Here is a 23,254-nt window from a genome sequence, read left to right on the forward strand (position 1 = left end):
CAAATTAATCTAATTTCATAGTTATTCCTAGAAAAGAAAGATACTGGAGGAAATGCAAGAACATGTAAATGAACGAAGAGCGTTTTTAAAACAATTCACTGTTTTCAGGACCAAAACAGAATGAGCACAAAAAGAAGCCACATGAAAGCACATGACATGGGAGTGAGCAGTGTCATTTGCCAAACATTCTTTTCTAATATCAGAATCCAAAAATAAGCCTCCTCCCAGCGAGGACCATCGGCATTATTGAATGCTCTCAATGGATTTACAGCATCTGACAGATTGTTTCATTATTCTTGCCTAAGATTTAGCAAGGGTCAGATGTTGTTTTAAATCAACCGAATTACAAGAAATACCAAAGGGTATGATTAAAAAAGTTAAATAGTGGTAGAGAGTTTATAGTTGCTTGTTTTTTTTTTTAATTAGAATCAGTGTGAGTATGTGGTGTGAGTGTGTGTGTGTGTGTGTGTGTGTGTGTGTGTGTGTGTGTGTTCACATGTATGCCATGGCCTGGGTTTGAAGGTCAGAGGATAACTTTTGGGAGTAAGTTCTGGCTTTCTCCCTGATGGGTCAGGGTCTCTCTTGTTTCTGCCAGTGCATGGCTTACTCCATGGCAGATGGCCATCAGCTTCTGAACAACTCACCTGCCTCCCTTTCAGTCTTGGGGTAGGAGGGTTGAGATTGCAGACAGGTTGCACCACATGCATCTTTTTATGGATATTCTGGTACTTGAACTCCGGCTACTTGTCTGGCAGGACTTATACCTTCACCATCTCCCTGGCCCTTAGTTCTTATTTTATAGAATGTGTTTTTCAATATCTATTTGAAAGAAATTATATTGGAATGAGTTAATCAGAATAGCTACATTTCTATTATATTTCTGTGTTAGAAAGAATGTGTCTCTTTTGAGTAACACTCTGGGAAATCTTGCTTTTAACTTCTCTCTGTTCATAAAGATTGTGGTATATTAATATCAGCCAATCTTTCTGCTAAAAAAGAGAAACATGTTATCAATACTTCCTTGACTCACTAAAGGATTATAGTTGTAATAGCTCACTTTGATTATAGTATAGAATTTCAGTCAAATCAAGGATGAAGGAACAATAGATAAGTCACTGAGACAATATTCAATAACTTTCCCTAAAAATACGGCATGTGTCATCATAAAGGATCCAGAGTTTGACTCTTAACAAGCTATCTCTGAAATGTAGAATATGTCAGTAAAGAACACTGTCTTGCTAAGCATCTCCTCACTTGATACACACACGCATATGCACACACACACACACACACACACACACCCCTTATACATTTAGTGATAAGAATGAAAGAATTGTATAAAGGATCCATAAGTATAAAAGTGTATGGATATTACAGTCACAGCATGACCTCTGTTGATTCATATCCTTAGTTCAGACTGACTAGCCTTGAGCATCAAAAAAAAGAGGACCCATAAAGAGAAAGATGCAGGTGACTCTGGCTATCAAGATTGCTTTGGAGTATAAAAGCTAAGTGGTGAAGCTTGAGTTTAACAGGAGTGGGCCTGGACAGGAGTAAGGGGCAGATGCTCTTGGCATGTTAAATTAAGAGTGTCAAAGTCCACGGGGGACCCTGAAACTCGAGGACAACAATGGGTGTAGTTCTCCTTTGTGGAAGAGCAAGGAGGGAGCATGGCTAAGCTTTCACTGGGCCCTGGAAGAAAACATGAGTAGGGGATTAATTGTTCATTAGCAACTGGAGTTTTAGAGTTAATGAAATGGAGCGGTGTTAATGAGGTATAATTTGTACCCACTCTCCAGTCAGGCCTGGCCCATGAACTCCATCAATGCATTGTGCTGCCATCATCGTTAAGCCAGTGAATTTCTGAAGGCTTTTTTCTTGCTTGCTGCAAACAAAATAATTCATGCAAAGGAAAATTTCCAAACACATACCTGCCTCTAGACACTTCCATTACCATCTCTGTGGAAAGTCACTTTGTGGAAAAACCCTGAAACAAATGTATCTCATTTCAATGTACTGTTTAATCTGCTGGGCTCATTAAAACCACACAAGGAAGACAGAGAGGGCTCAAGAGGGAGAAGAGTATCAGTAGTTAATTAGGCTCCTCAAAGTACCAAGTCCCATGCCAGTGTTATCTGACCTAACCCCTACTTCTAGGACTAAATAATGGTCACCCCTGCATGACACATGTGGAGACCGAGTCAGAGGAGATTCCAACCTCTCCCTGTAAGTAGTTTCTGAAACGTCCTGTGGTATCCACAGTTGGCCTTGTGTTCTTCCTTTTGCTGAAACCTTTAGAATGCAGTCCCAATTCTAACCTAACCCCCTTCCTCTCCTACCATTTTGCTCTCTCTCTCTCTCTTTCACTCTCTCTCTGTCTCTCTCTCTGTCTGTCTCTGTCTGTCTCTCTGTCTCTCTGTCTCTCTGTCTCTCTCTCTCTCTCTCTCTCTCTCTCTCTGTGTGTGTGTGTGTGTGTGTGTGTGTGTGTGTGTTTGTGTTTGTGTGTCTTTTCCCATCTAACTACATGGGAATTACGATGAAATCCTGGGAGTTCTAACTGACTGCTTGTCCACTATACCAGCATGCTCTCAGCCCAAGGACAGAAATTTCCAATAATTGAAATATTTTCCTACAAGCCAAAGAAACTGATCCTGCCCAACTAAGGGAGAAAATAAAGACCATTTCAAAACATCTCTTTTAAATGTAGATGGTAATCTTCATAGTAGAAAGGCAGAATGGTCATGGCCCAAAGAGCCTGGCTGACAGGCTGATGAGTGGAGCATCTTCCCAAGGCTCTGCCAGGTTGAGGCAGGTACACCATGCTTCTGAGGCAGTATCACTCTGCTCAATTTAGATTCAGGAAAAGAGGAAGTCTGGTTCACCCTGGATTACATTTCCTCTCCACAGCTCAGCAGAGACAAAAAGGGACCTTAAGTGAGTACATCCAAGGCTGCCTGGATCAGGGGAGATGATCCCCATTGGAATATCGGAGTGCTGGGCTGGCGAAATAACAGATCCCCACTACAATAACGTAAGGTCGCCTGTGCCCTCACAAATGTCCTCCCTTGTCACATTACAGTGAGTGGTTTCTGCTTACTCCCACATTGCTCACGCAGCCTCAGCCCTCTGAAGATGAGTCTAAGCCCAGAAGCTCTGTCTCCCTCACTATCACCACGCGCCAGAGCTGCTTCCAGCTTTGATTCATTACACACATCACTTCTATCTTTCCCACCAGAACATGATATATATGGTAATTTATTTCACTGTTTTGTACTGGCTGCCGCCCCCTCACGTCCTATATCATTTAGGCTGAGTTCTACATCAGCAGCCATGAACATTAGGACCCACCCCTCCATCTGAGGGAGAAAGGCATCTTCTCCTCCTTACACAGAGATTCAGGATTCAGTTCAAGCCCAGGACAGATATTACAGGCTAGCCTCAAACCATCTTATTAACATCTGTATTTTTAGAATGCTAGGTTTTAGCATTCAGAGAGAGAGAGAGAGAGAGAGAGAGAGAGAGAGAGAGAGAGAGAGAGAGAGAGAGAGAGAGAGAGAGAGAGAGAGAGAGAGAGAAGCACACAAAATCACTTGTGCAGATGCTCTGGTACTGAAATGAAGCCTTGTAAACTGCCCAGAGATAATGGAACAATGAGGCAGAATTTGTGATTTTCGAAATAGAGATGATTTGTTTGAATCATCTGCTTCATTAAGATCCCCAAACAGGGTTTTAATGTATTAATGTGACATTCAAAATAAAAACATAGGCAAGTGTTGTCCTTATAATTTAATAAATTTTATGGAGGAAGAATGAAGTAAAGAAGAAGGCTTCCAGGAAGAGCAATGAAATCCAGAATCTTCTTTTTATGTGGTGGCTTCTGAAGTCAACTATAACATACTATTAATGGCCACAAGCCTAGCTTCAGACAGATTTGCAGGGAATCAGGGAGGTGGGGGCAAATATGCCTTCCCTGTACTTCAATGCCAAATTTATTAGAGAAGCCTGAAGTACCTGCAGGCTAGGGAGGGAATGGGTCACAGGGCAACCAACTCATTTCCCATCTCTTCTCCAAGGTGCCTTTCCCTCAAGTTTCAAAGAGACCCAAAAGTCTCAAAGGAACTACAAATGGAATAGAAAATGCTTAGCGTCTCCACAAAATGGAAGAGCTGTTGGGGAGCTAAAAATCAGGATTCTTCTATGCAGGCAGGAAGAACGGGATGCTAGCAGGGCCCAGAAGCTGAGGAGCTGCCTTCTCTGAATCCATATTCCCTGGTTTTGCTTGTCTTTTCTACAACATGTGACAGTATCATGGACAAGGCAGAGAAAGGTACAAAATGTCTCTACCCTCATTTTTGGTAAAAACTAAATGAATTCATTTTTCTCATTGCTCAGTATACGGCCATTTTTCTCTTAAGGCAGGAGAGCATTCAGCCCCAAACGAGGACCCAGGGCTGGAGTTGAGTTTGGTTTGATTGATGATTATTTTTCATTTCTATGCAGGTTTGTTTGGGCCAAAAAATACATCAGAAGTAGAAGATAAGTGGTCTTTGAATAGGAAGTTTCAGAACAAAGATCACTGGCAAAAACTGTGGTGTGGTTTGTGTGCCTGTGACCTTAAAGCTTCCCTTCATTAAAGGTGAAGTACTGCTGCAGAAAAAAAAAAAGGCCCATTTGAGCCAAAATCACTGGGGGCTAGGGGAAAGACCAGACTGATTTATTCCAAGTGTGAAATAGGCAATTAAGTCTACCTTACCGGGGCTTTCCGGTTTTGTAACAAGTACTTAGGAACTGCTTTTGCTAAAGAGCACTGATTCCTTCCATAGTCCCAGAAGGTCACTAAAAACAGAATGAAATCCTGGCATTTCTGCCTTAGATTTCTGTCTCCTTTGCCTTAAAACTGTGAGTCAGACTACTTACTGCTTAATTCTGAATATGGGTGTGTTAGTCACCCAAGAGTCGCCTACCTAAAGCACCATGATTCATCAACTCTCTCAAAAGGGCCTCTGTCCCTACAGACTCTCCTCTCATAACCGGTCTATTGGGATGGATGGATGAGCTTGATTTGGTGTCAAAGGCCATAGTGGCTGCATAGATCAAAGAGTACATTTTTGATAGAATGATCTATGCATGATCAACCAGTCATGATGAATGTTTTCTGAAATGGTTTCATTTTCCTTTTTTATTTTTGAATGAGTCTCCAATTCAAAGGTAGATAGCTGTTCCTCTTAACTGCTGGAGCAAACCTAGATGAAACAGTCCTAATTGTCTGTCTGACCTTGTTTCTCCCAACACACTGACTTAGCCAGGCTGACATTTGTTCTTTCCCTCCATGTGTGTGTAGAAGTCAAGGCTTCTTGGATGACACTTTCCATATCGGGAGTAGCCTCCTTAATTCAAGTGCTTTATTTTCATTAGGTCTTAGTTCAAGTTTCACAAATTCTGCCTTAATTTCCCCAACATGGACAGAATTTCAAATTCTCATCAAAAATATCATTCCATCTACAGGGCCATCTGTATCTCCCAAACCTCTCTAGGGTTGTGTTGCTCTTATCTCCATAAACATATTATGACAATCAATTTATCTACCTTTGGTAGACTTAAAAGTACTGAGCCCTGGCCCAACTGCAGTACATACTTGGTACTAAATTTTGTTAAACAGATAGGTCTGCTTTCCTTTTCAGCACCATGCGGTCACCACTTGGCATGGTATCTCTTTGCTGTTATTGCATTTCTCTTATTACAGTATGAGAATGGCTATTTAATGTGTTTTGACCTGCAGCTTCAGAATGGTGCTGAGCACTTGATAAATGCTCATGAATATTTGTTGAATAAATGTTGTTTTAAGTAACTTGAATAAGTTGTAATAGTTTAAAAGACAATTCCAGTACACTAACAGCTGGCTTTGTAGAATAAGTCCACCACTACCACTTTGCTAGATAAAGCTTCAATTTCATTTGACATTCAAAGAAATTGCAGCTTCCTCTCAAGATAGAATGATTAAATAGCACACCACAGAGCCTGCAACTCAAAAAGCATGCTGGTTCATTCCTTTTGACTTTACCACCTGATAGTTCACTTCTCTACTTCCCTACACATACACACACACAGACACACAAACAGACACACACATTTCCTTAATGAGAAAGTATTTTTTCTATTTGTCTTCAATGATGAAAAAATAACATGTTTCCTGTTTCTTTACAGCCTAGAGACACCATTCTCAATAAATGCTCAAAAAACGTGACCTTCATAAATTAAATAATGAATCCTAGAATAGACATTTTCTTATGGAACCAATGATACATTTTACAGTTTTGAAATAGCAATGCCCCAAACCTGATTGCCTTTAATATGAATTGCAAATGTTCTATGTTCTTTAATAAAATCAATAACTTGCCCTGAATCTTTGTTCATATTAATAATGTTTCTATTGTTTTAGTGGAGGTGTACAAATGCCTTTCTTTCTGCTAATGTTATCTTCAACTTCTTACCTACTATGATTATGCATTCAGAATGGAGTCCAGTAATGACCAGCAGACTTCATGAAGGTCTCAGTAACTTGATAGCAATTCATATGGCCTTCTCATCTCTTATACATTAAATTATTTCAATAGCATATAACAATTGGCCTCCTTTTCTTCTTTCCCTGCCTTCTTCTTTGTTTCTTTCTTTTCATTTTTTGTTCATATATAATTTTTAAAACAGAGTCTCATGTATCTCAGGAGGCATGAGACTCTGAGGCAGAAATTTCTGGCTGTTTCAGAGACTCACGTGTGTCATGTGATTTTTTTTTTCCTGGAAACTGTCTTATGAGAGAGGATGTTTTGTTGAAGCAGGCAGGTGAGAGGATGATTTTCTGAGAACAGATACATAGTGCTTTTCTGGAAGTTGTTTTGTGAAAGGATATATATGTTTTGCTGGGGGTAGATGCTTGAGGGGGCATGTGATATTTAGAAAGAAGATATATTCAGCCAGTCCCTCAGACAGTGAAATGACGGTCTTGCATTGGTATGCCTTGCAACCATTCACTAGTCTTCACTGACAATGTTCTTATATTGGTGTGCCTTCTACCACTTTATTGGTCTTTACTGATCTTCACTTGTCATGACTTTGTAGAGAGAACCATGCCTCGTGGTATTCCTGCTGCTTCTTGACACTTCTACAGACTTGTGCTGAGCAGATCCTTGTGTGGTGGGGGTTGTTGTTGTTGTTTGTTTGTTTCTTTCTTTGTTTTTTCCTCTGGATCAAGCCATGGCTACTGATTTGTGTTTGGTGTTTTGAACTGGGCTGCTGAAAATCCAGACAATGAAAATTGGAATCTCCCCAAAGAACTACTTCTAAATAGGTCCATATACCCCATTTCCTATTAACCTTTCTTTTCCTCTACTTCTGGTAGGTGGACTAGAAGGAAATTTGAAGTCTTTAAGAACCATTATTAAAGTTGGTTTTGAAAACTGTAAGCTTACAAGACTCATTGGATAGCCAAAGATGTTCTTGAACAGCTGATCCTCCAGTCTCCCCTTCTTGAGTGCTAAAAAGACTAGTACATGTTCATGTGGTCCTGGTGACTGAATCCTTGGCTTTATACATACTAGGAAAGCAACTACTGGGCTATATCCCAAGCTTCTTCTTTTTCAGTCATTGATCAACATATGTGTCAATATAACACATATAAGCTTTTCTGTAATGTAAAATAATGTGATAAGGGAGATGTGATAAGGGAAAATCTATTTTTCCATATTTTAAAATTGTGTGTTTGATAACTTGACTTGCCACCGTGTTTGATAACCTGAGTTCACCCTCCAGAATCCATATGATGGGAGGAGAAATTTAACCCCCATGTTGTCCTCTAACTTCTTCATATTATATATGTCTACAAGCAGGTGTATGTTTGTGTGTGTTTGTGTGTGTGTATGTGTGTGTGTGTTTGTGTGTGTCTTAGTTAGGGTTTTATTGATGTGGACAGACACCATGACCAAGGCAAGTATGATAAAGGATGAGATTTAATTGGGGCTGGCTTACAAGTTTATAGGTTCAATCTATTTTTTCTTTTTTCTTTCTTTCTTTCTTTCTTTCTTTCTTTCTTTCTTTCTTTCTTTTTTTTTTTTTTTTGGTTTTTTGAGACAGGGTTTCTCTGTATAGTCCTGGCTGTCCTGTAACTCACTCTGTAGACCAGGTTGGCCTTGAACTCAGAACTCAGCCTGCCTCTGCCTCCCAAGTGCTGGGATTAAAGGTATGCGCTGCCACCGCCCGGCTTCAATCCATTATCAAGGCAGGAGCATGGCAGCATCCAGGCAGCTATGGTGAAGACAAAGCTGAGAATTCAACATCTTCATGTGAAGACTGCTAGTGGAAGACTCTCTCTCTCTCTCTCTCTCTCTCTCTCTCACACACACACACACACACACACACACACACACACAAATTGTTCTCTGTTGTGTAACTATAAAATTTCATTTCATAGAATTCTAAGCCTACAATTAGAGAGAACAAGGTTTTGTAAAAGGTAATTAACCTAAGGACATTTTACTATACTTTTGCAGAATATATTACTTTTTCCACACTCATCTGGCCTTTATGCTATTCCACACCATTTGTTTAACACTATTGCCTCCATGCTGTGCTCAAAGCTTGTTTAATCTTAAATGTTGCTTGTCTTCCCAGATTACATTAATGGGAACGCTCTTATTAAAAGCCATGCTCGCCTCTGTAGGCTCTTCTTACTCTGAAATTAAAGGACCCAGCAAAAGCAGAACCAAAGCCTGGGGGCACACAAATGTTCCAGGTCCTTGTGCAGGATTTCTCCCTGCCCCGTCTCCAGTGTGTCATAATACCACCAGATCAACAGTCTTCACTCAGCTCCCTGAGCAAAAGTTTAGAGTACTTTCTTTAGTCTTTTCTAACATTATGAATTCTGTCTCTACAATCATCATTAAACACTTAAGACTTTTGTCACCCTTCCCATTTGCAGCTCAATGTTTACTTCCAAGCTTTTGCTGCCCCATAGGGCTTCCTGCAGGAATGAAGCCCTCAACTTGCTCTGCCCTGCAGGAATGGCAGCCACTTGCCACAGGTGCCTACTGAGCCCTGGGATGGAACTGAGACTATGCAAGTAGACTACAGAACTGAAGAATCTGTAGTCTAATTCAAATGTGAATAGCTGCAAGGGACTAGGGCCCATGGTGCTCCATAGGGCAATCTAGGATCTCACATCTGACTGCTCTCTGGGCCAGGTGAGGTGGCTTCTACCCTCTTCCACTGCCAGTTTTTAAGGAATGTATTTAGTTTAGTCATATGATATGGATTTAGTTGCATTCACATATGCTGTTTATTTCAAGATATTGCTTCTAATTTTCTACCATGGACCCTTTTAATAATAAAGATTTTGGTGAAATTTTCACAGATCCCTCTTAGGACTCACACACATACATAAATAGGAATGTAGAAAATAAACTTTGGCGGGGGCATCTATGCTGTTTGTAAGGATTATGGGTCTTTATTACATGCTGAGTCAATTGTTAGATTTGTGTTTCACTTAAAGAAATAAATATATATGTGCACATGCTTTCAGGGCTCTGTACAAGTCAAAAGAGGGAGCTGAATTTCCTGTAGCTAGAGTTAGAGGCAGTTGTGAACTATTAGATATGGATGCTGGTAACTCAACTCCTGCCCTTAGATATAACAAGTGCTCTTAACTCAATTCTTTCCAGCCTCTTGATGGTTTCTTAGAAATATAGAACTGTGTATTTATTTCTTCAGGTTGTTGAGTAAAGTATGTAACTTTCCTCCAGTGTCTGGCTGGAACGTACCTGGCCAGAAAGGCCTGTCCCTGGGGCTGACAGAGTAAGACAGCTTGAAAGAGCCTCAGCCTTCAGTACATAATTGTGTAGGAACTCATGCCTCAGTGAACTATGTTCCTCTGTTTTAAAGATAAGACATCTATCTTTACTATGGAATGATCCTCTTATTTACTCTACACAGAGGAAGAGAGGGTATGCCTCAGCTGGAGGATGCAAAGGAGGAAATTTTAATATTATCGATGCTTCATAAACAGCTTTCCACTAACACTTATGATTTATACCTCTCAAGGTCCCTTTATAGAAAATAGATCCGTGGAGCTCACTTTTGCCTGTGTATGAGTATTGAAATTACCTAGTTAGCCCTGACTCTTTTGTGTTTTGTCAACCTTATATGAGGTTAACATGAGGAAAATGTGTATTCAGTTTACTAGAAATGTTAGTCACCTATGTAAATGTTACAGTTCCTCGAGGTTCAGCAACCACAATTAAAGCATGATTTCTTGTGTTTTCAGTTTGTGATGAACCAATCACTGTGGACACTAAAATACTGAACAAGTGGGTGAATCAAAGAAAGCATAGACGCAGACAACAGGACAGATTCTTGGTGGCAAACTTATCAGGTGGCCCATCACCCACTGCATGTTGAGCTGTCCTTTGAAGTGACAGGTCTGAGTTATCCTTCTGCCTCAAGCTGTCTTATCTGCTCTCCAGTTCAGCAAGTGTTTCACTGATTTGAATCACAGAGCATTTCTGTTGATCTGGCCCTGAGTGACTTGTCTCTTTTCAATGCTTTTTCTCTCCTCAGGAATTCCTAGTCTCTTTGACCCTTTGTACAACCAGCTGATGCTGCAGTGGTCCTGTTCTGAATAGCATTACGGAAAGAGAGAATCGTTGCTTCCTGTCCTGGTATCCTGCTCCTTAGAGAGAAAGTGCACAGACAAGTGGATCCCAAAGCTTCTCTGTGCAGTACTGTAAGGGAACAGTGCACTTTTCAATGACTTCTGTTCTATATAAGAGTTTTTATTGCATCTAGCATATAGTACCATAGTGATAGAATTCATGAATATTTTACTTATGCAGGGAAAGGGAAGGCTAGTCGGCCTAAGTAGGTTTTATTTTGTAAGTTTTTAGATTTCCTTCTCTCCCCGCCAACAAGGATTTCTTTTAAAAAAAAATCTACATTAAACAGCTGCTTTGAAAGTTTCTCTTTCCCTATAAGGGTTTTCACATTTGCACACTGGGCTCCTATGATCTAATAAAATTAAGCTATCAAGAGGAAATCTACACATCAGAAAGGGTTGGGAAATAGTTGTAGAGTTTCAGACATATTGCTATAAGTATGTCTGTCTCCAGGGAGTTTTCTCTTGGAAAAAAGCTGTGGGCAGAATTGCTGAGTTTCTTGGTCTGTTAGAGCCAACAGTCTGCCTTCCCACACTTGTCTTCTTCACATAAGCATTTTTCTTTTAAGGCATCCCACAGTGGCACTGGAAGAGAAGCTGGCAGGCACAGCGGTTAGATCTCAATATCCCAGGGAGGAGATAAAAATGATGTGTGCCTGGGCAAATGACCTCTGGAAGTTAAGATCTTGAGGCACTTTACCAACTGCTTTCAACACCCATCAGATTCCTACCACCACCACCACCTACACCACCACCACCACCACCACCACCACCACCACCACCACCTACACCACCACCACCACCACCACCACCTACACCACCACCTACACCACTACTATCACCGCCATTTTCAGATCTACTTGTAAATTTTAACTTCCATAATGCAGTATGTATTCCAGATTGACAGCTAGAATAGCAAAAATATAGAAAAAGAGACTCCTAAAAAACTATAAATGGTTTCATTCTGTCTAGAACTGTGAAGAAGAACAGACTCAGCCAGTGTCATCGGTGGCCATTTACAACTGTTTTACTCATCCATACACACATTTTTGTGTTTTCTTTTCTTATTTCTTTTCTTCCTTCTGTCCTTTTTCCTTCCTTCAATTCTTTCTTTTCTTTCTTCTTTTTTTTTTTAAAGTTAAGCTCTTAGTATTTTTAAGATGTGGGTTTTTTTCTCAATGAAAATGTGTAACCAAGTTTAGTCTTGAATGTGAATCAGACTCACTTGAGAGACTTAGCTAAAAGCACAAATTTGTAGGTCATTCCTCATGCCTCCCAAACTGGAATGTCAGTGATATTTTGAGAAATACATGAGTCCCAAGTCTGAGAACCAACAAGGGATATACACAAAATGTAAAATATTTAGTTTGGTGATTATAAAACCTAAGGCTGGAACAGTTCCCAAATAAGTCCTGGATGTTTTTTCCCTATGCCCTTGGTGAAATAAAGAAAAAGAAATAAAAATAAGGAAAGGAAAGGAAAGGAAAGGAAAGGAAAGGAAAGGAAAGGAAAGGAAAGGAAAGGAAAGGAAAGGAAAGGAAAGGAAAGGAAAGGAAAGGAAAGATATGTGAGAGAGAACAGGTACATCTGTTCTGAGTCAACATGACCCTGAACAATGTGGGGAGATGAGAAGAGCAAAGGAGAAGGTAGAGAGAGAAACCAGTTACAGCATACAGGAGACTCAAACTCACAAAAAGAGAAGGTAATCAAAATGGGTACATTATATAGGGAAGAGCAACCCAGCCCCCTTGGATGGAGAGCTCAGAGTAGGGAGAGGGGTATGGCAGCCAGGAAGGCCCTGTAACACAAAAGGACTACGGGATACAAGGAGACCTCCAGCCAGCATCTGCTTTGATATATTTAATAAGCACCTCAGTCATTTGTCCCAGGTTTGAAAATCTAACTCCTTTGCCAGTCTTTAGCTAGTGTTTATTTTGTCCTTTCTAATTGTCCAAGGCATATGTTTAATTTTAGCTTGAAAACTGGTATCCATTGGTCTTGCTCCTGTTCTCCACTTTGAATAAAGCAAACAGCCCCTCAGCTGTTAACTGAATGTTCAAGAAATTAGCTGTTATTTAATATCCTTCAGATATTAGCTGTTAGATGAGAATGAAGTCTTTGCAAAGCCTGGTGGCCCTTGGGCCAAGACTGTAGTAGGGAACTGTATTGGCTTCAACAGAAGCTCTAAACCTATCTTTGGGTCCCCATAGCATCAGTGTATGTGGGTCATCTCTGTGTTACTAAAGATTCTTCTATGGATTCACTTTGCTGCTTCATTATTATTTAACAGAAAAGCTCTGCCTCCTTTTTTCCATGTCTTTCATCTGTTATGGGGTAGGTTCTTCTGACAAGTACAGAGTAACAGAAGGATAGGTATCACTAGAGCAGCCTGACTGCATACATTAGAAGCCATGATTTTTGAAACAAATTTATATGAGAAAGTTTTCTATCTCTCATATTCAGAAATAATTGAGGAAACATTTTTCCCTTCTTCTCTTTTCACCATCCTTTCAGTTGTTGACTCTTGCACAAATCTTTCTGCTATATTCAGACACTGAGGCTGTGTTATTTATAACCTGTGGCTTTTTGCCTCCTGTTTCTCATGGTTAGAAAAATATCTATCTTGCAGAGATCTAGCTTATGGGGAAGTGATGGGCTAATATCTGAAAGGTGCATAGGGTAAACTCTATTGTGGTAGTTACTTTTTGCTGTAATCAAATGACTTCTCTAAATAAGCTTTAGAAAGAAAGGATTGTATGGACTCACAATTTAAAGGAATATAGTCCATCACAGTAGGGAAGGTGGCAGTTGGGACTAACTTGGTCTTGAACAGCAGGACCTTGTACCCAATTTTGGCACATCTACCCCCACTAGGAAGCTGAAGGCCAACAGAAGACATAGGACATGTCTATAAATCTCGAGGCCCAGCAACCTGTAGTCCATCCACACCTACCATAGTTCTATATTCTCACCAACTAAGAACCAAGTATACAAACACTTGGGGCCATTTCACCTGCGTAGCATAATGTCTAACACGTAGCAAAATGTATCCAAAGTCACTGTGTTGATGATGCTCTAAAGGTATAAAGGGGGTTTTGTGTGTTTCTCATAATAGGTTTAGATCACCCTGTTGACCTCTCAATGTGAAATGATGATTGCTGTGAAATGATGCACTATCATTTCAGAAACAAATGAATATCCTCCCACTAGTTATTTCTTGACACACAAAAAATGATATGTACTGGTATTTCTCATGTGAGATATCATTACTTTAGCAATACTATTCAAAGCCCATTGCAAACATGTTAAGTATTTTGCCCAGAAGCTATCAAAGAGGTAGAAAGACACACTTATTGAAGCAGAACACATCATATTAGCCATTTGGAAACTGAAGGGAGAATTATCATCAATTTCAAACATGATACACAACAAAATAGCCCAACCTATTTTATTTTGAGCAAATAATTTGATCAAAGAAAAGTTCCTAATCAAGCCAAAGGCACCTATATTTCTCACTTCTCAAAATGCCAGCTGTTAGTTAGCCACAATAAATGAAATTTCAAGTTTTGTGACAAGCCTATTAAGGGGAGAGTATGGCCAACGGAATCAAGTAGAGAATATCAAGAGGTGACCAAGGGACTTTTCCTCTCAAATATACGTTATTACTTTTATTATTCATTCTCTTTCTAGGAGATGTTTGTTTGTTTGTTTGTTTGTTTGTTTTAAGGAAGGACCAGAAAAGGGGAAATCATTTGAAATGTAAATAAAAAATATATAGAATAAAAAAAAAGGGGGGAAGGTCAAAGCATTAGCAAAATGGTCCATCAGGAAACATTCTTAAGAAGACAATTTAACTGAACATTACACTCTGTCATATATTTACTGTCAGTGCCCCTTATTTAGCCTATTTACAGTTATACCATCTGATTAAACATGAGAAAAATCAATTATCCCTATTTTATTTCCTTCCTAACTAACCACATCCAAGTACAGTCAGTTTCATCGCTTCTGTATTTGTCAAGACAATCCATCTCACTCCATGCCTAGGCATGCCATCCTAGTAGACAGAACTTTTCCTTTTACATGTTTCACCACAATGTGATATTACCAGTTCATCTATGTTCCCTGGCTTCACAACCATCTATTCTTACTACAGCTCAAATAAGGTTTTCTATTCATTCTAACCTGGATCATTCAACTCACATGCCCTTCTCATTTTTTCTAAGGAGAAGATAAAAATTCCTTTGCTTGGTCTGGAAAGTTTGGCCTACGCACTTCAATGGGAACTCATGTTTAAATTATGAGATATAATAATTTTTCTCCAAAGCATTTTAAGGTAGGCTAATTTTGGTGATTTTTATGGATATTGAAGCTTTTAAAAAATAAGCTAGCAGTTAGAATACTAAGATTTGGGAACTCATACATATTAGAAATATACTGTTTCAAACATACTGCTTCTTTGAGAATCCATAGGCTAATAAACAAAATCCTGTCTGTCAGAGGTAGGATACTTTTCTTTGAGCTCTTGGTAAGGGGGAAGAGAGACTCCCCTTAAAAACTATAATACAGACTTTCAGAATTTCACCTAGTCATTGGCAATAGCTAGATGACAAAATGCTTTTGCTGAAGACAACACACACTCTAGCCAAAGGAAATGTAGTAGTCAATCTTGTACTGACTATCTTGCTGACTAGCCTTCATGATAATTGAAGGTGCGATGTGGGCTGCTAAGGGAGACCAGTGTGAGTTTCCATAATGTCCACCTTGGGAAAACATGCCCAATCATGTACTAGTAGCATGAATGTTTACAGATTTCTTATTGGATATATGCCCTGTTCTATCTAAAAGAACCCAAGAAGTTATGAATAGCATGTAAACCTGATCAAGAACTCCTGGCTGGGAAGGTTAAGTACCTTAGAAGAGAACCTACTCCTGTCACTTCATCAATAAATGGACAGATGGTCAAACTGTTCTCTCAGTACTTATCTTTATATCCAAAGAAGAGTTTATCTCCCACCACTAATCAGAGAAGTCCTTTATTGTGATAGACAGTGGTTAACAGAGACTCACAACTAATCAAAGTACAGAAGGAACATTTATGTGAAATACCAGATCTAGGGGTAAATGGAGGAACAGGGGGAGGGAAGAGGGCTTATGGGACTTGTGGGGAGTGGGGACCCAGAAAAGGGGAAATCATTTGAAATGTAAATAAAAAATATATCAATAAAAAAGAAAGTATATAATACATCTGAACAAGATTCTGCAAAAGTAGGAAATAGCATACATTTTAGCATAAATGGAATAACTTAAAATATAACAAGTGCTAATATATGGTAATGACAAATGTATCTTTATTATAGATACATTAAAGTTCCATTTTGCAGAAAAAAAAAAAGAAATACCAGATCCAAATGAGACATCTCTATTACTCCCTTCCTCAAGGCCAAAGAACATCATGAAAGATAGGGCAAAATTATTGTACAAGCCAGATATCAGAGAAGACTTCTGCATACAATGGAGTTATTATATTCATGAACACACAGCAGCCGTGACTGCCTGTAGAAAACCTGCACAATGTCAATGCATCAACATTCTGCCATGTGTAAGGGAGGGGCTTATGAGGCCCCATTCCTAGATGGTAGCCGACGACTATTGAGAAAGGGACAGTCAGTTTTCTTCAGAACTATGACTTCACTGTCATATATGCTAAGCAGATGGCCTTACATCTATTATCATATAGACTGTACTATATATACTATATTTCTTCATGAATAGACTATGTGTCACACTACACAACAGTTTTATGTGTGCTATGGTCCATATTTGTCTAACTTTGGTGATTGAATGGGTCTAGTACAAATAACTAGAGAGATTTAGAGCACTGTATTTATTTTTCTAGTGATTAAAATATTTTCCCTACAGATAAACTCTCTAGATACAGTATAGAGAGCGAAGTTGGGAGAACTTAATTTCTCTGAGTCATTCTGTTCAACGAAATGGGAGTTAATAGCAACATAGCGGGTTTATTACTGGTATTCAGTGAAAGTTTAAATTTAAATATAATATGGATAAATGATTAGCATTTGCTTTTCTTTTCATGTCTATTTCTTTTTACGTCTGCTTTTCTTTAATTTCATTAGTAATATATAATTGACAAATGCAAATTATTCTTCAACTACTTCCCATTTAGAAACACACAATATTTTTGCTCAGCAAAGACTGTAAAAGATCATTCAATTCAACATGTTCATTTTACACATGAGAAAACTGAAGCTTCAATAGGTAACCAGGCCATGGTGCTATTAATGAGGCAATAGAGACTAAAAGAAAAGATTATGATAAATTTCAGTCTGAGCCATTTTGCATTAGATTACACTAATAAGGGCCCCTCTCATGATGTGAATGTTTTTCTTTTCCCTTTTCCTTTCATTTTAAGTGATGACTTGTAAATTTTAACATAAATTTAAGCTGGCTTGATTTTCAGTTTTAAGAAAGGCATTCGTGACTGTGAATAGATTATGCTGGAGCTAAAGCTTTGACAGATTAGAGCATGATACCTGCATTTGCTATTATTAGCTTAATAACCTTGGGCCAGTCACTCACTTTCTTTGAGCCTCAGTAACCTCATTTGTTAAATGGGAAATGCAACAGCTTCTGCTGTTACACTTACCGTGAGGACTATATATGAGATAAACTGTGATGCAAAGAGCCAATTAGAATAGTGCTGAGCACCTAGTAAGTGTGCAGAATCTTAACTTCCTTCCCTCTCCCAGAATCTGCAGAGATGAGTCTCAAATAACCATGGCATCCCACTTTGGAAGGTTTCCCATTAGATCCAAGTCAAGGTGTAAGGACTGATAATGGGGGCCGGGGCGGTCACGATCGCTAATAGAATTCAGAATATCAGTTTAAGTTTGTTTTCAAAGTTAAATAGAAATCCAGGCACTTTAAAGTGTCTTTGAAATGAACTGTCTTTCTTCTATTCCTATTTCTGTTGAAAAATCACATATAAATTCCTCTTTTCTGATAACGAGAGAAAAGAGAGCGATCAGCAGGAGAATTTTTACCTGTGATTGATGCTTCCCGTCAGCTTAAAAGATGTAAAAATTCTGACACATCACTTTCTGACAAAACTACATGAAACAGCCACAAGTTTAATCCATTAACTCAACTCTGCAAAACGACCAAATTAAGTCTTTGATATTAATATCCTTCAAATAGTTCTTCCTCTCCCCTTCACTTTCCCCACACACATACACTTTCTGAGGCAGGATTATATATTACTGTGCTTTTGAGGCTAGCAGGATAAATAGATATTCTGCAAGTTTACTTCTTGAATGTCAGGTCGTGATACAAAATTGTATAGTCACAGGGAGGCAGAGCTGGGAAAGGGAGAGGGAAAGGCCCCAGTGATTGTAGCATACGTTAATTTGTGTCTAACCTTGGTGTTTTTCTTCTAGTTTCTCATAATATTCTTTTTTGTTGTAAGAATTATTCAATGTAAAAGAGAGAGACAAGTGTATTTACTTCTTCTATTTGTTAAATATTTTATGTGTGTGTGTGCATATGTCTCTCTGTGAGTAAGGCACATATATAGGAGTCCTCAGAGGTTAGAAGAGGGTGTTGACTCCCTGGCACCTGGAGTCGTGCATGACTGTGAGCTCTCCAACCTAGGTGCTAGAAACCAAACTCCACCAGCAAAGGTGGAGCCACCTCTTCAACACCAATCTCTTTATATTGAAAACCAAGTTGTGGCTGACAAAACTGATGAAAGGAAGCATATAGATAATGCTGATAGAAACAGGAGCTGAGAGGGCAAGGCAGTCATGAAAATTCCCTTGAAATATTGAAGAAGGTTTTGGAGATTTCTGAGACGTTGAATTGGTAGGGGCAGTTTAACTTTATTTTGTCAAGGTACAGAGTGGCAAACCGCAGGCCTGAGCACCAAAAAATGTGTTGTCCCATAACAATTAATACCAGTGAGAGTGTCTTCACATGCAATCTGAAAGTAAATCTCTAGAAAATGGAGTTTTATAATTTAAAGAAAATTCTGAATAGACTATGTTATTTTGAGAAATTTGAAAAGCAGAGAATAATATCAAAGTCATTTATGGGCTACAGTGAGCTAATGCCAAGAAAACTGGGGGTATATGATAGCTTATTTAAGTCCTACTAACAAGGATTGTTAAGTACTGCCATCTGAGGATATAAGGAAACCAAGACAGGAAGCATCCAATAACCTGTGCAGCCTTGCACAGTGAGAGAAGCTTAAATCCAAGTTTTCTGAGTCCAATTACTATAATTCTCACTGAACCAAAATACTTCCCATGCAAAAGTTCGTCGCACCTTTTCTTCAGTCTTATCCTGAGATAAGGAATGAAGGGGGAAAAAAAATCAAAAACATCCTATTAAAGTAGGAAAAAAACTATTTCATTCTAAGTAGAAAAAATAAATTTGAATTCTGCAGAAACAATTATGAGTGTATCTGTATACAATTGGAAGGAACCCAGTATTTCAATCTTCACAAATGTTATTGGAAAAGCTATAGTAATACTGTTGCCACTTAGCTTTCCCCCAAGAAACTGTTCTCACCTGGAGTTTCCCTTTTATTTCTGTCTTTGTTGTGCTCAGAACCAAACCCAGGACATTGCTTGTGCAAGACAAGTTAACAACTAGAGTTTTGCTGCCATAGACCTGAATACATCCAACAAACAGGGCATGGAGTTGGGAGGGGAATGTGGCAGAGGGGTTTTAGAAGACTTGTAGCAAGAGGGAGGGGGAACATGGGGTCAAATCCATTATATTGTATAAAATTCTCAAACACTATATTCTAGAAATATTTAGATCTTATTTCTCTATTACCACAATTTTGTTTTCCTGGGAAACTTGAATTTGGGAGACAGAGTAATAGGTTTGTCTATCATTTAGAAGTTAAGAATAATGACTTGGCAAGTCAAGTGTCTCTTTTGTGGCTTAAAGAATCTAAACTGTATTATAGATATTTTCACCTTTCTCAGTAAAATTCTTCCCCTTTCCTTTTACCCCAGGACAATTGTGTTACATCTTTACCATAGAGCATTAGATAATAAACAAAGTCTAACATTAAAAGAAGTGTAATCACTAGCATTTGAAGACTTTGTAGAGTGAAAAGCCTTCAAATTCTTTAGATACACACAGGCATGAATAGGTATAACTATTCAAGTTATTATAAAGTAGTAAAGATAGGTAGATCAAGCAAGGAAAGGGAGAAGAAAAGATACAAAAGAGTTTTCGCAAGCAGAGATGAGAAAGTAAACAAAGCAATGGAAAAGGATGCTAGATTCAAAGTAAAATATGTTTGACTTCCTAGAGAAATATGAGGCTATAGTCCTCACTGAATGATTATGCTATACATAGTTTGCGAAATATATCATCATTTGGGGTGCTTATACTCATTATGCTCTCATTTTCTGTTTTTCCAGTAAATTTCAGATAGGTAAGAGGAAATGCATTTTAAGCCATCCAGTAGCCAACAGAGTTAATGAAGAGATAATAATTTTGTCACATTTATGCTAATTCCTTACACTGCCTCTTTTCAATTGTGCAGTAAATACATAGAAATGCCAAAAAAAGGTGCAAGCCATAGTTGCATACATTCCTAAATCACATGACTAAGGCACTTAGTGGAGAATGACCAGAATTTCAAGGCCATCTTGGACTACAAAGCAAAACCATGTCTAAAAAATATGCAATCAAAAACTATACATATATTCAAGAAGGAAAGTGTTCCTTCACTTGCTGTGTTTTATAAGTAAAAGATTATAAAGAGTTAACATCCAACTCAAAGTTCTTCTAAGGTAGCCTACACTACCTACCAGATGACATTCTCTGGAAGATAGCAAAAACTATCCCATGTTTATTCACTATCCTGTCAAGCTTATACACAGACACCGAATTGGAGCAGTCAACATACATGTCTAAACACGTCTGCCCTCCACCCTCTGCTTTTCTTCAGATTAAGTATACACTTTTGCAACTACCATCTTCTCTACAACCCTTTAGGATGCCTTCATAACTCTTCCAGTAATCCAAGATTGTACAAACTATAAGCAACAAAATTATACAAAGTTCCATATTACACTTTTTTGTCCTGAGTACTTTAGTCTAGTCATTTGACAGTGTCCTCGGGACTCCATTGACTCTGTGTAGATCTCTACTCTTTTATTACCTTCATTACACTTTTTTCATTTATACTACGGTTCATCCCAGTGTAGTACAATGTAAAAACACAGTGGATAGACATGAATTTCATGAGATAACTCAAGTAAATAAATGAACAAATTAAAGAGCCCATCAAATATAAAACTAAGTGTGCAGAGACAAAACTCAAACTACAGTGTTCTCAACCTAACTTCACACCCTGTGAAAGTAACTATTCAAAGAGATTACAGACCCTGAATATATATTGTTGACATTGTTGTTGGGATGTAAAGGAATAAAAGGTTTTCCAGGTTAATTTTTTTTAATAACACTCTGGTCTGTATTTCAACCAATTTCAGTTCATAGAAAAATAGTATAGCTGTGATTTTCCATCAACTAATGAAAACTATTGCTGCATGTCTTTAAAGTTTTGATTTTAGAGGCAAAACAAATGGATTATAGGGAATGAATGCAGTAGATCATTATACAAACGATCAGTCAGCATCTTTGCCTAAGCATTAAGGTTACTGAGAGAATAGCTCAGATTTATAATAGCTGAATTTCATGCCAACATAAAACCCATAACCTTCCCTGAGTTATCATGAGATGCTAGGGGAATATGTATGGTGAAAATATATCCATTCAATTGTTACATAAGCAGAAACACTGAGAATACTGGCTGAGCACCTTGGTCAACTAATTCATAATGTCTCCAAAAAGTCATTCAAGAATTTAGGGGAAGTACTAAATTCCAGATAAAGACATATATGATTTATGATATGAACATATCATACATATTTCCCTTTTTGCTCTTGAGCTATGTATTAGACTTATCTGGAATTGTTCACTAGGAGATAAAATGTTCTGAATTTTTTTTTTTGCTGCTGTCAAGATATACAGTTTCATTAAAGCTGCTAAGTTTAAAAATATACCATTTCAACATTTTTCTCAGGATAGTTCTGGTATAGTAAAATTATGCAGGTTTTCTGAGTAGAAGTCAGCCCTGTTATACACCAGCTATGTGAATCTTTGCAGGTTCTGGAAATCCTGACCAGTTCCACTTCTCTACATAATTACACTGCAGCTGAGAATGGTACTGTACTTCTTAAAACCAGAGGCATTATCTTCATGTGAGAACTGGATGATCATCCATATCCTAAAATGGTCATATCCTGACATTCCTACCAACAAGTCTTCTATTGATGAGCAGTCACCCAATGGATGACTTCAAGGTCTCATAGGGGAGAAGACTAATGCAGAAAGTCTGTATTCTGATTGCTTTTGTCTTTATTCTTTGAGAATTTTATGCATACATACCAATGTATTTTGTTTATATTTATTCCACACTCCCTCAGAAACTTTTCCCAATTTAATATTCCCTTTTATTCTTTTTTTATGACCCACTGAGTCCATTTGTTTTGCCCAAATATACTTATGTCTGGGACCAGCAATTGTCATAATAAACTCCAGAAACCACTGACAAAAACTTCTCAGCTATGAATTGGAGCTAATATGCCCTTCCCATCCATAGGGCATTATTGACTGACTTGGTCTTGTGCAAGTTACAATAGCAGTCATGACTTTGTGAATATGAGAGTCTTGGCATGTCCCCAGTGCACTCTTTTTCCTAAGTCCTCTAGACATCTACCTCTGAAAATCATTCCATTCCTTCTTCTGAAATATTCCTTAAACCTTGAAGTGGGTATATGATATACATGTCCCATTGGAGCTGAGTGAGCTATAGAAACTTATTCTCTGCATTTTGACCAGTTATGAATCTCTGTATTAACTGCTGTTCAGTATTTGAACAATTTTCTGATGATCAGCATAGATGACCAGATATATCATAGGTGGTATCTCTATGAAGCAGTATCCATCACTCTATTGTGGAAGACTAAAAGAAGAAGCTAGAGCAGCTTTTTTCTATGTTTGGAGTTAATACCCATAGCCTTCACAGAGCTTTAAATTTTAAATCAGAGAAAACTGCACCACTGCTAACTGCTCTGGAGAGGATGCTAGCCTCTGGCTCAAAACCACTCAGCAGCTCTTCTCCAAGCCACTTCAATTGTCTATTTCTGTGGAAGAAATCATCTGATCCTTAAACATTGTCTTTAACTATGTCCCTTTTCTCCCTCTCCCAAAGCAATACTAAAAGTAATGTGATTAATTCTAAACATTACACACACACACACACACACACACACACACACATTTGCATTAGATATCCCAAATTATCTAATCAGGAACTAAATATCACATATTTAATCAGGTTACAAAGTGAGTCAATATCTTAAGGCATCATGATATAAAGACTGTTGTGACATTTTTAAGGTTTATAATGCTGTTAAAGTCTGTGAATTCTGTTCACCACGGTAT

The sequence above is a fragment of the Apodemus sylvaticus genome, chromosome 3 (genome assembly GCF_947179515.1).
Source record: "Apodemus sylvaticus chromosome 3, mApoSyl1.1, whole genome shotgun sequence".
Lineage (NCBI taxonomy): Eukaryota > Metazoa > Chordata > Mammalia > Rodentia > Muridae > Apodemus > Apodemus sylvaticus.